Source organism: Pelobates fuscus, chromosome 3 (assembly GCF_036172605.1).
Source record: "Pelobates fuscus isolate aPelFus1 chromosome 3, aPelFus1.pri, whole genome shotgun sequence".
Classification (NCBI taxonomy): domain Eukaryota; kingdom Metazoa; phylum Chordata; class Amphibia; order Anura; family Pelobatidae; genus Pelobates; species Pelobates fuscus.
Window position 1 is genome coordinate 187,053,644 of NC_086319.1, and position 12,211 is coordinate 187,065,854.

A 12,211-nucleotide genomic window follows, 5' to 3' on the forward strand; every position below is an offset into this window, starting at 1 on the left:
GGGTTCATTCCTTTATTCCGTTCCTGGAATTCCCAGTCTCCTGGATTCCTTTAAATGTTTGTTTTATGTTGCCACACCCTTTCCTTTTCCATTAATCCTTTTGTTTCAGTTGGTTCCTGCAGGCGGTTGCTTCAAGTCCTCTGCCTTTTCTTGCAGGTAAGTGCTGTGTGTGTTTTATTATTGTTTATTTGGTTATGCATATTTAGGCATTTAGTTTTCCACCTTAAATGGAGTACTTTTCCACAGTTGGTGGGCTGCATACATCTTGGCCATTTATGTATGTCTAAATCTCCAATGTTTTACATATATAGTACTTAGTTTTGTCTCCTCTTGTTTTGCCTTGCATCTCTGGTCTTGTTTTATTTTGTCTTGTATTCCCAGTTCATGTACAGTCCTGTCCTGCCGTGTCCTGTTCATGTTTCCTTCATGTCTTGTGTACATGTTCTGGGTTCTGCTTCCTGTCCTGCTCCGGGACTGGGTTCTCCTAGTTTTGTTTTGTTTTCTTGTTTGGTGCCTATCCTAGCCTTGCCTTGTTTCTGTACTGGATACATGTCTGCTGCAGAGCCCCCCTATCCAGTTCCTGGGAGGTCTGCAATCTCCAATCTCCTGGGATCCACAGAAGCTGCATCAGGGTCCTGGTATGTGGCCGCACAAATGCTGGTGCTCAACACCATGGGGCGTGTGGTTATCCTGCACCAGGCCCTGATAGTCCATTACCACGCTGAGACTCCCTTTATCATCAGGCACTCAGGGGTCCTGGTCTCTGTACCACCACCCGTGACAGAGCCAGGGGGAGCGTTCGTCGGTATTCGTACAGGAACTCCCGAATGGAGACCGGCTGTTGCCCTGGATTCTCTGGATCTCTTTTGGGGCATCACCTAGTGGCCAGCCAGTCAAAACATCTCCCGAATAGTGATCCAGTTTCACCAAACTGATCTGAACGCTTTTCAAATATGTTGGGCGCTCAGACACAGGCTATTCGGGGATATAAGAATTGTGGAGTTCCAGTAATATTTTATTATGTTTTTCCATTTTTTTTTTTATATTTTATGTTAGTCCCTGTAACTGAGAGATAATTGAGCTAGCATGTTTCCCATCTCAATTATCTCTCAGACCCAGAGACTCTTGAGAAAAAACCCTGTAAACTTGCTGTAGAGACCCCATACTATGGGCTGTGCATAAAAAGCTGTGTGTGGGCTAATAAAGATCAGTTGATTCAACGAACTGTGTGTTGTCCAGTTACCGGGGGAATGGGCTATAACCACTGAACAGCGTTTCTTTCCAGCTCCAGAGGATTTCAGCAGAGTATCTTAGAATTGCAGCTCTGCTAAAAGTGGTTGGCAGTGACGGGTTTGATTGTCTGCTTGTAACAGTGTGTGTGACTGTCTGCCTGTACCTGTGTGTGTGATTGTATGCCTGAAACTGAGTGTGTGTGTGACTGTCTGCCTGTAACTGAGTGTGTGTGTGTGTGACTGTCTGCTTGTAATGCAGACGAGGCAGCTTAGCACCTCTGGCTTCTACTTCTGTTGGCTGCAGATCATAAGTAGCTGTCTTTCACGCTCGGTCCAATCAGTGCATTGCCACGGATTACCAGAGGAAGGCTCTAACACTGTAAATGCCTGAGCTCGCGAGACAGTTAACTTACTCATAGTCTGCACCTGCTGAAGAGGCAGACCAGATTCCTAGAAATTCTAGTTCAGTAGAAATGTTGTTTTCTAAAGATGAATTTTTGGAATGTGCTACCAACTGGGCAGAATGGGACTGAAAGAAAAGGCAAGCAACATGAATTATAAGCTTGCAAATAAAAGATGTGCAGCTTAATACCATCAGAAACACAAACACAGCAAAATGTATGAAATTGCCATCACAGAAACAAGATGAGCATCCAGTTGTAAGAAGTAACATGCATGTCTTACACGGATACATCACCGCCCATAGAATAGAATAATAGCAACATCCACATTTAATTATGCTTTTTTTATTTTTTATTGGGGGCATATCTAAAAATAGCTTGCATAAGGTGCAGATCTCTTGTCTGAAGCCTTTGAAAGTTCTCTCCCTCTTCTCCAGTTCAGGGGTGGCTGTCCAATCACAGACTTCCCAATGCAGTTCAATGAGAAGTCTTTGCAATAGGCAACTGCTGCCTATTGAGTATAGCTCCACTGAGGTAACCAAACCAGGAAACAGCAGGCCCTGTTGTCTGATTGACAGAAAGGGGTTGCACTTTTTGTAAAATGGAAAAAAGAAGACACATTCTTCACACATAAAGCACTTCAACAACAAGTGTGTGTGGTGTAAATACAATCAAAGTAAAACAAAAAAGCAGTATGGAAGAGTGAGTTCTGAGCATTGTGCAATGACTTATATAAATACTAAATGTGCATACGGTAATTACTTATTTATTATTTATTAACCTAATTGGTTCTAATTGTCCGCATGAAGGGCATTAGATACCACAAATGTGCCTATTTACTAAGTACGGTAGATATGAAAATTAAATAAAACCAGCCAGAACAAGGTTAAAATAAGGCTAGAACATAGAGTTCTTTCAACAATTATTATCGGACACGTATCGTATACGTGACAGGCCCATCTTTGTGAAATGGAGTTTCTTGCTAGCAAAATGGAGTTTGCATTGGTAGTATAACTTCTGAGAAATACTAGAACAGGAGAAATGCATGATTCCATGCATTAGGTGCACGGAGTGTTCCTTTAAGGTGATGGCTGAAGTTATAAATGGAAAAAGGTCAGTAAATGCACAAACCAGTTAATTCCCTGTTGGAAAACACGACAAAGCAATGTGCAATTGGGAGGCTATTAAGTATAATTGTGTAATGGAATTATTGATATGCAGCCTTCCTGATAAAATGCATTCATAATTGCCGTATAAGCTATACCAAAGTGAAAGGTGAAATATCTATACCACTGGAGATGCTTTTGCTCCATATTAATTCTATAACAGCCCATGCATGAATACGTAGGTAGCGAATGAATGAACATAAAAAAATCACACAGAAGAAGACAGAGATAGATGTTAGCGGTGAACTACAAGTCACATCATGCTCAGACAGCTGCTGGCAGAGTATCTTAGGTTGTGTGATGTATTTATTTTAGATTAAAAATTAAATGTATTCATTTGTAGAATTCAAATGTTAACATTGCGTGTACAGAATGTGATCTGTTTCGATAAAACAGAACATACGTTGGTGTTTAAAGATTGTCTCCAAGTCTTCTGCCAGATAGTACTGAGATAATATCAGCCTGATTCTTAAAATTACATTTCTATCTTTCTCTTTCATATACATAAGGAAAGCTCTTGATCCAAACAGAGCTAATTGAATTGATTCTTTGCAAGAAAGGACTGCAAAGAACTATCGAGTTAACAGAATTAGGCCTGCAAATGGATACTCTTCAAGAAAATGTTTTCTTGGCACTTAAAGTAAATGACTGGCTGAATCTGATAAGGTTTATACAACCAAAGTCCAGACATTAGATAATGCTTTTAGAAAGGTTAGACAACAGAGAGTGGAGATAACAAGTGTTGATCCCCAGCCTTTCCTTTCCTTGCTTTGGAAAGCCAAACTTCTCTACTTCCTGTGTTAAATTTCTCAGTGAATTTACGACATTTAATTAAATATAACTGGATTCACTGAACAAACATACAGTGACAACTCGAAACATAACTGTGCTATTAAACCAATTGGAGACACAGTTCATAATGGAAGAATATGATTTTATATATATATATATATATATATATATATATATATATATATATATATATATATATATATATATATATATATATATATATATATATATTTATATATATATATATATATATTAACTATTAATACAGTATAATCAGTAAAACAAAATAGAAGCAAAATAATTATGGCCATTTTTTTTTTTAATTACCATTATTTCATAAATTAAATTGTGAGTTGTTAAACACTGTGAAAACATGCAGACAAATTAACTTTTTTGCCACTTTTTCTGTTTACAATTATTGCTGGCTAGTCTTTTCCATCAAAAGTTCATGCAAAAAGATCCTTAAATGTGCCCTCTCTCTACTACAGAATGTGGTCATGGTGCAAAGTATCTGGTCTCCTTGTATGTAAAAAAAATACTTAATCCACATACATGCACAAGGAAACAGTGCACACACACACACACACACACACACAGAAAATTATGCAAGCCTGCTTAAAGGGACACTCCAGGCACCCAGACCACTTCTGCTCATTGGAGTGGTCTGGGTGCCAACTCCCACTACTCTTAACCCTGCAAGTGTAAGTATTGCAGTTTTTCATAAACTGCAATAATTACCTTGCAGGGTTAACTCCACCTCTAGTGGCTGTCTACTAGACAGCCACTAGAGAGCACTTCCTGGTTTCTAGCACAGGAAACCTGTGCTACAGCGTCGCTGGACGTCCTCACGCTGTGTGAGGACCTCCAGTGTCACTCAAAACCCCATAGGAAAGCATTGAAATGATTTTTCAATGCTTTCCTATGGAGAGACATAATGCGCATGCGCGGCATCGCCGCGCATGCACATTAGGTCTCCTCGGCCGGTGGGCGGGATCAGTCTCGCCCACCGGCCGACGCAATAAAGAGGAGGAGCGTCGCGGAGGAGGAGACAGCGTCGAGGGACATCGCCGCTGCCTCAGGTAAGTGACTGAAGGGGTTTTCACCCCTTCAGTAACCGGGGATTGGGGGGTGGGAGGGAGAGGGACCCTCCAGTGCCAGGAAAACGGATTGTTTTCCTGGCGCTGGAGTTTCCCTTTAAAGTAACCTGTCTCAAGTAAAAAAATAAAGTTTCAGTCATGCCATATGGTCTTATTATTTCAAGTACTCCAGTGCATTAAAAAAAACAACCTAAAATGATTACTCCAACCACCATGACAACCTCTGCTCTTAGAAGGGGTCATGATGTTAGGAGTCTGTATATGCAGTGTTTCAGTTGAAATGCTGCACAAACAGAGTACTCTGCACTTTTGTGGGCTACTTGCAACCCCCAGAGTGTGAATCCTGTGCAAAAATTACATCTGTCAGCGCGCACAGTGTGCAAGCAACAGCCATAACAAGCTTCTCCCATAGTGTCTCCTCCCTCCCTCCATTTGCACCCCATGCTGCCCTCCATTAAACGTTTTTTTTAATGTTTACTCCCTGCGTCCACTTCGTTCCTCCCCTACTCAGCTTAGTGCACAAGCATGTGCTCTGAGCCAGTGAAACTACAGTTGAATACTTCTCTATGAGAAGCATTACCATTGCACTCAAACTTAATTTCAGACAGGCTTCCCTAGCACGCAGTGCTTGGTTGTAAAATGGAGGGTATTTTGGGGCTGCAGGCACAACCCACTAGGCAGAATAATATGCTCTACAGCTACAGAGCACAAAATGGAGTCAATTATAATCAGATAAAGTCAATCAGATTCTAGTATGATGCAGGAGATCTGATTTTTGCAATGATAGTGCTTCCCAATATATCTATAGGAGCTAAAACTGTCATGGTGGCCACTTACATTTGCTGGGTAGAAATGTATTGTGTTTTGAGAATCCACAGTAACACCAGTCATAATCACATATAATGGGACAAAACACCATTCAGTGATCCTCATAAAACTATCACCACTGTGCAGGTAAAAAGTAGTCCAAATGTATTAAATAAAATATTTAGAACATTCTACTGGCAGATATCAGTATATATACAATGAGGGTACTGGGTGTGTTATGACTACCCCAACTGCTTAATATCACATCACCACCCTCTACAGTATATCAGTACTGAAGAACCTTGCTCGAAAATGATGTGCAAAAATTCAACTCTATTGCTTTTTCTTGTTAGTGAGTTGTTTTATTTTTCTTCATTTTTATAGAATTAGTTATATGACATATTTTCCAGTAATTACTTTGAGCCTTGCTCTTTTCAACAAAAGCACATCCTTCCTCCAGTTATGTTCCCTTTTTGTTCTAAAACACACCAAGATTACAGATTCAGTAATTATCTGAAGGCCTCCATCTTTGTTTTGAACTTTACTTTGAAGATATCTTCTGGGAAATCCTTTATTTTTGAAGGAAGCCTAGTGACTCATAGATCTTATACAAGGACTTTTGTCCTTAAGAACCCTACCCAATACATGATGTGGGTATGTAGGAACTAGCTCAGTTGTGTGAGTACGTTTATATGTTTTGAAAATATTAACCAGTTATTAAGATAATAAAATCCAATACAACGTCCTATTCTTTATAAAAGAATAGAAAAAGTAGACTAGTCCCATGTGAATAGGATAACTCTGCCTGGTAGTGAATTGATCCTTACGTAAAATGGGTACAGTATAAATTAAATGACACTATAGACTCCCAGACCACTTCAGCAAGGTCCCTTAACCCTGTAAATGTAATTCTTTTTTTCTTTAATAAATTACCTTTGTGGGTTAACTCGACCTCTAGTGGCCCTCTACCACTAGAGAGAATTCTGGGATGCTAGCCGATTTTTTTTGTGCAGGACTCAGGTAAGTAACAGATGGGTTTTTAACCCCTTCTTACACAACAGGGAGCGGGGCCTTGACATACACTCCAACACTCATCCACACTTAAAGTAGTCCAAAATTTATAGGGCAGTATAAGTTCAAAACCTACACCTCTAAGTGGAGCGCTGAGAAATAAATAACAGGGTACACTTACCCCATATAACTTGATAGCAAGATTTAAAGGAGTCAGTATATGAACACGGGCTCCGTAATCAGGCTTGTATGCTTTTAAGGCATCACACCTGCACCCCATGATATGTTGTATCCTGGCTCTGAGGATTAGTAGCTATGTGCCAATATGTGCGGGGATGGCACTACCCTAAGTAGATTCAGTAGGCTCCAGAGGACTATTTAAAATAATTACATTTTAATACAATATACACAGATAACATATAAAAAACTAAAGTATAAAAAGTCCTGGATAAGCCGAAACGCGTTTCACTCTTGTAGAGCTTCCTCAGTCAGCTGTGGGTCTGGTCCTCTAAATTTAATGTATTTTTGTCCCTCCTCCTTTGATCACAAATGCTTTGACTAGCCCTGGCACTACTGGCACCATCAGAACTACAGCATGCTGTAATGATTATGATACTTGTAATCTTACTTAAAAATTAGAGAAACTGCTGAGAACTATAGCTGCCACTGAATTATGGCCACTACAGGCTTGTGGAAGTTGGTTGCCTTGCAGGCTACAGCTAGTCTTAGGGTCTGTGCCAGTACAAATACAGATCATATTTATACATATGAAATTGTGTATTTTTTTCTTTCTTATATTTAAAGAACTAGAGCTGTGCAGCATCTGCAGGGGGAGGGGAATGCAGTGTTTTATCACAATGATGTGTATGATAAAATGTACACTAAAAAAGAAAAGATATGAGTGAAGACCGCATCCTCTATTAAAGGCTAAGTATTGACTGAATAAAGATTATTATTGTTTCCTTCAACTATTTGTGTTGTTTTTTTTTTCTTCCCAATTCACTTCCAGAACAGATTAAATATTCGAGTCTGCAACCTTCTCAAGCAGCTAATGCTGTGGAATTAGCACCCTGGTGTGCATTACATAAATTATGAGGTTGTAATGGGCTTTTTAGAAAGTGGCAAGCAAATGCAGTCACACAAACTGCTTACTGTGAAACAATATTTAATGGTTATAAAATATAAATATGCTCCTCTCAATGATGAGAGGGAAAAAACCACAAAGCCAGTAGTAGTATGTCCTATACAATATTTTTTTTATATTTGCAATTTTTGTACCCTCATCTGTTGGATGTGTGTAAACAGATATTGTGTGATCGTCAGGAAGGGCATTACAAGCAAAATTGCTCTAGATTGTTACAGACATTGAGGTATAGCCATGCTTTTTGCAAACATAGAAAGTGCTGGTGTTTATATGTGGTATGAATCTTCTTTATGGTTTTTGTAACAGGCCTAGTCATCCCAGACAAATTCCATACATCTCACATCTTCATGCCATTGCATTATTGTGGAAATACACAGGTCTAATATAAGACCCAGTGCAGAACTTCCATTAGGCCATTAGCGAGTTGTTAAGGGCACTCATTAAGATTGGCTGCCCCAGGGACGTATTAGCAGCGAGGCAAACAAGGCATTTGCCTTGGGCGGCATTTTCCAGGGGGCGGCAAAAAAAGCCACCTCCAAAGTTTTGTCATGCCTAGGGCAGCACAAAACCAGGATAAACCACTGGGCTGCCGAAGGGCTGTAATGCTTGTCTGGCCGTCATGGAGATGTGTTCACCATCTCATTAGACAATCACAGAAACCCCGCCACCCCCTTTCTGCTCCTGCCGTCCTTGTGGCAATTACAGAAACTCTGCCTCCCACTGTGACAGAGTTGCCAGGGCCTTCCCCTTTTTGTTCCTGCTCTCCTCATGGTTTCTGCTCTTTAAAATGTCAAGAGATAAATCTATGTTAGGTTTGTAACCCTGCTCTCAAAATCTTAACTTCAGCTTCCCATAACTTACTCTGCCTTGTCCAGCCCCAAACATTTTAACTCTACCTCCACAACCTAAATCTGACCTCTCCTCCCAAGACTCTGCCACTGCACAGCAAGCCTTAGAAGAGGAAGGCAGTTCATACATGTGCTGCTGCCCCCTGTCCTGGTCCTGGAAGAGACCACAGACACAATTGTAAGCATGGCAGCAGGACCTCTGGTGAATGTTTCCTTTTGGTGTTTAGTGAATAAACTTGGGACACAATGGGGACAGCAAAATGGATCTTTGCCTAGGGCGGAACAAGTCCTTGCACTGGCCTGACTTGTAAATAAAATCAGAGGGCTTTATGGTGAATGAAAGGAACTCACATGGTGTTGTTTTCAAATATTTTTATTAAGGTACACAATCACACAAAAATAAATTCAGCGCGGAAGCAAAGTGATAATAGTCCAAAAGCAGCTGGAACACCAATACGGAGTCTCTCTTTTCCGATCAGAAAATTGGATAAAAACAGGGGGGTAGGTGCAGTGTTTCAGTAATCCTTGACAAGGTATATGTGAAGAGAACCAGAGAAGGAATAATAGTGTAGTATTTAAAACTGTAGTGGTGATAAGTAAAATAAAAGATGTGCACTCACACTTTCCTTGTGCACTCACAGCTTCAGTGTATGCGCCTGGGCGGAATAATCCCCACCTATGGATCAAGTGCAGAAGCAATTCTTCAAGTTATGGGGTATCCTCATAAAAAAAAAAAAACAAATTAAAATCGTATATGGTGAAGTATGTAGAGCTATGAAGCAAAGGTAGGTAAAAACTATAAAATGTGCACTCACGTGTAATGGAGCCGTAAAACCTGGCTTCTCTGATAGCGCTTAAAGTGGTATGATCCCCATTTAAGGATACAGGTGTAAATGCAAATTCTTTCCTCTGTGTATATGTGGAGATAAACAAACAGAACCTCAATAGTGTACACCGTAAAAAAGGAGTCTAAGCAGAAATAATTAATTTAAGCCTACTCATATGCTAATGAGCAAGTTCCGGTTTGCTCAATCCAAAGCGCTTGGGTGGTATGATCCCCACCAGGGATATAGCTCCAAACAATCCAACAGCAGCAAAGTTAGGTCCAATTAAAAAAGTACTTTAATGTTAAAAAATATAATAAAAGAAATGCAATACATTTAACGCGTTTCTCCTTTCAATAGCAGACTTCAGCTCTTCTGCATTGTTCAGTCTTATGTCTCTCATCTTTCTCTTGGAAATGTCCCATAGATTCTCTATGGGGTTCAGGTCAGGCAAGTTTGCTGCCCAATCAAGCACAGTAATGCCACGGTCATGGAACCAGGCTTTGGTGCTTTTGCCAGTGTGGGCAGGTGCCAAGTCCTGCTGAAAAATGAAGTCAGCATCCCCATAAAGCTCGTCTGCGTAAGGAAGCATGAAGTGCTCCAAAATCTCCTGGTAGATGGCTTTGTTGACCCTGGACTTAATGAAGCACAGTGGACCAACACCAGCAGATGACATGGCTCCTCAAATCAACGCAGACTGTGGAAACTTCACACTGGACTTCAAGCATCTTGCAGTGTTTGCCTCTCCATTCATCCTCCAGACTTTGGGTCTTGGTTTACAAATGAGATGCAAAAGTTGCTCTCATCAGAAAAGAGGACTTTGGACCACTGAGCCACAGACCAGGTCTGTTTTTCTTTAGACCAGGTAAGACGATTCTGAAGTTGTTTGTTGTTCAGAAGCGGCTTGACAAGAGGAATAGGACATCTGAAGCCCATGTCCAGGATCCGTCTGTGTGGTGGCCCTTGATGCACTGACTCCAGCCTCAGTCCACTCCTTGTGAAAGTCCCCAACACTTTTGAATGGCCTTTTCCTGACAATCCTCTCCAGGCTTCGGTCATCCCTGCTGCTTGTGCACCTTTTTCTTCCACACTTTTCCCTTCCACATAGCTTTCTATTAATGTGCTTTGATACAGCACTTTGGGAACATCCAACTTCCTTCGCAATTACCTTTTGAGGCTTTCCCTCCCTTATGGAGGGTGTCAGTGATTGTTTTCTGCACAACTGTCAGGTCAGCAGTCTTCCCCATGATTGTTATTCCTACTGAACTAGACTGAGAGACCATTTAAAGGCTCAGAAACCCTTTGCAGGTGTTATGGCTTACTTAGCTGATTAGAGTGGGGCACGGTGAGCCTAGAATATTGCACCTTTTCACAATATTATAATTTACTGAGATTGTGGATTTTGGGTTTTCATGAGCTGTAAGCCATAATCATCGCACTGATGACAAATCACGGCTTGAACTATCTTACTCTGCATGTAATGCATCTATCTCATATATTAGTTTCCCCTTTTACGTTGCATTACTGAAATAAATTTACTTTTGCACGATATTCAAATTTTTCGAGTATCACCTGTATATAAAAAGAAAAATTATAACAATACTTCAGAATGATTCAAAATAAAAAACACATTACACTTTTAGAAAATATAACTAAACATGATTAATTGCATAGTACGATACAAAAGATTGACCTCTCTTTCCCTCTTTCCCCTCTTCCATGGAGAAGGCCAACCTACCCTCCTAAGTACCGTAAAGTTGATTAGAAGTGTGTTACAATTTATAAAAAAATAAGTTAATAAATGGGAAAAATAAATAAATAATTTCAATTAATGTTAAAGGACTTTCTGATGTAACTGATTATGATACAATATGAGCCAAATCCATTTTAATGTCAAATATATGTTAATACTTGCATCTATGTCATTATCCAAATTTATTCTTGGTTTTATTCTCCGCCAGCCATTCTCTTCTTTTATTCTTTCCTCCAATATAGGAGCCCAAATTTTCCAGAACTTGAACAAAGAATTAGTAGCCGAATAAGCCATATGTTCCATTTGACATATAAAGCATTTTAGTAAACCTTGTACTGAAGGAACTTCAGTGCTCTTCCAGTTTTTAGCAATACAAGTCTTAACAGTCAAAACAAAGAAAGATATCAATCTCATAGTTTGTAAGGGAATTGTTGCCGGGTAAATATTGAACAATGCTACATCTAAGGAAAAGGGAATGCAGACCTGAAGGACCCCGAGAAATGTTTTGGCAATCCCACCAATATGCAATAGTGAGCCAACCTACCACATTCTCGCCGGAAGCAATTAGAGACACTTGGGTACATATGCTGTAATCGGACAGGGGTTAAGTACCATCTAGTAAGTAGTTTGTATGATAGTTCTATATGGTGTTGAGCCACCTTGTACACCTGGCTCAAGTGATTCACATACGATATAAAGAAGAATGTTGTCACCTATCATGTACTCCTTAATATCTAAAGGAGTACCTGGCCCTTATTATTATAGTTGTTTTACATGAACCACTTAAGTTAGGTGTACTGGGTTGTTATTTTTTGTCCTGAGTGATGTACATGAAGGGCATTGCTCTCCATTTACTTTTAAGTACTGAATGTGCTTAATTTAGTATAATTGTATTTTTAGTGATTGCAGGTCACCATATTTATTTTTTATATATGGTACTATTAAGGGGTTAAAACACTGGTGTAGAAGTAACACTTAGGCTATCTGGCACCTTGTTAAAAAATGTAAATTTTTTAAGTACTGAATGTGCTTAATTTAGTTTATTTGTATTTTTAGTGATTGCAGGCCACCATATTTTTTTATATATATATATATGGTACTATTAAGGGATTAAAACACTGGTGTAGAAGTAACAC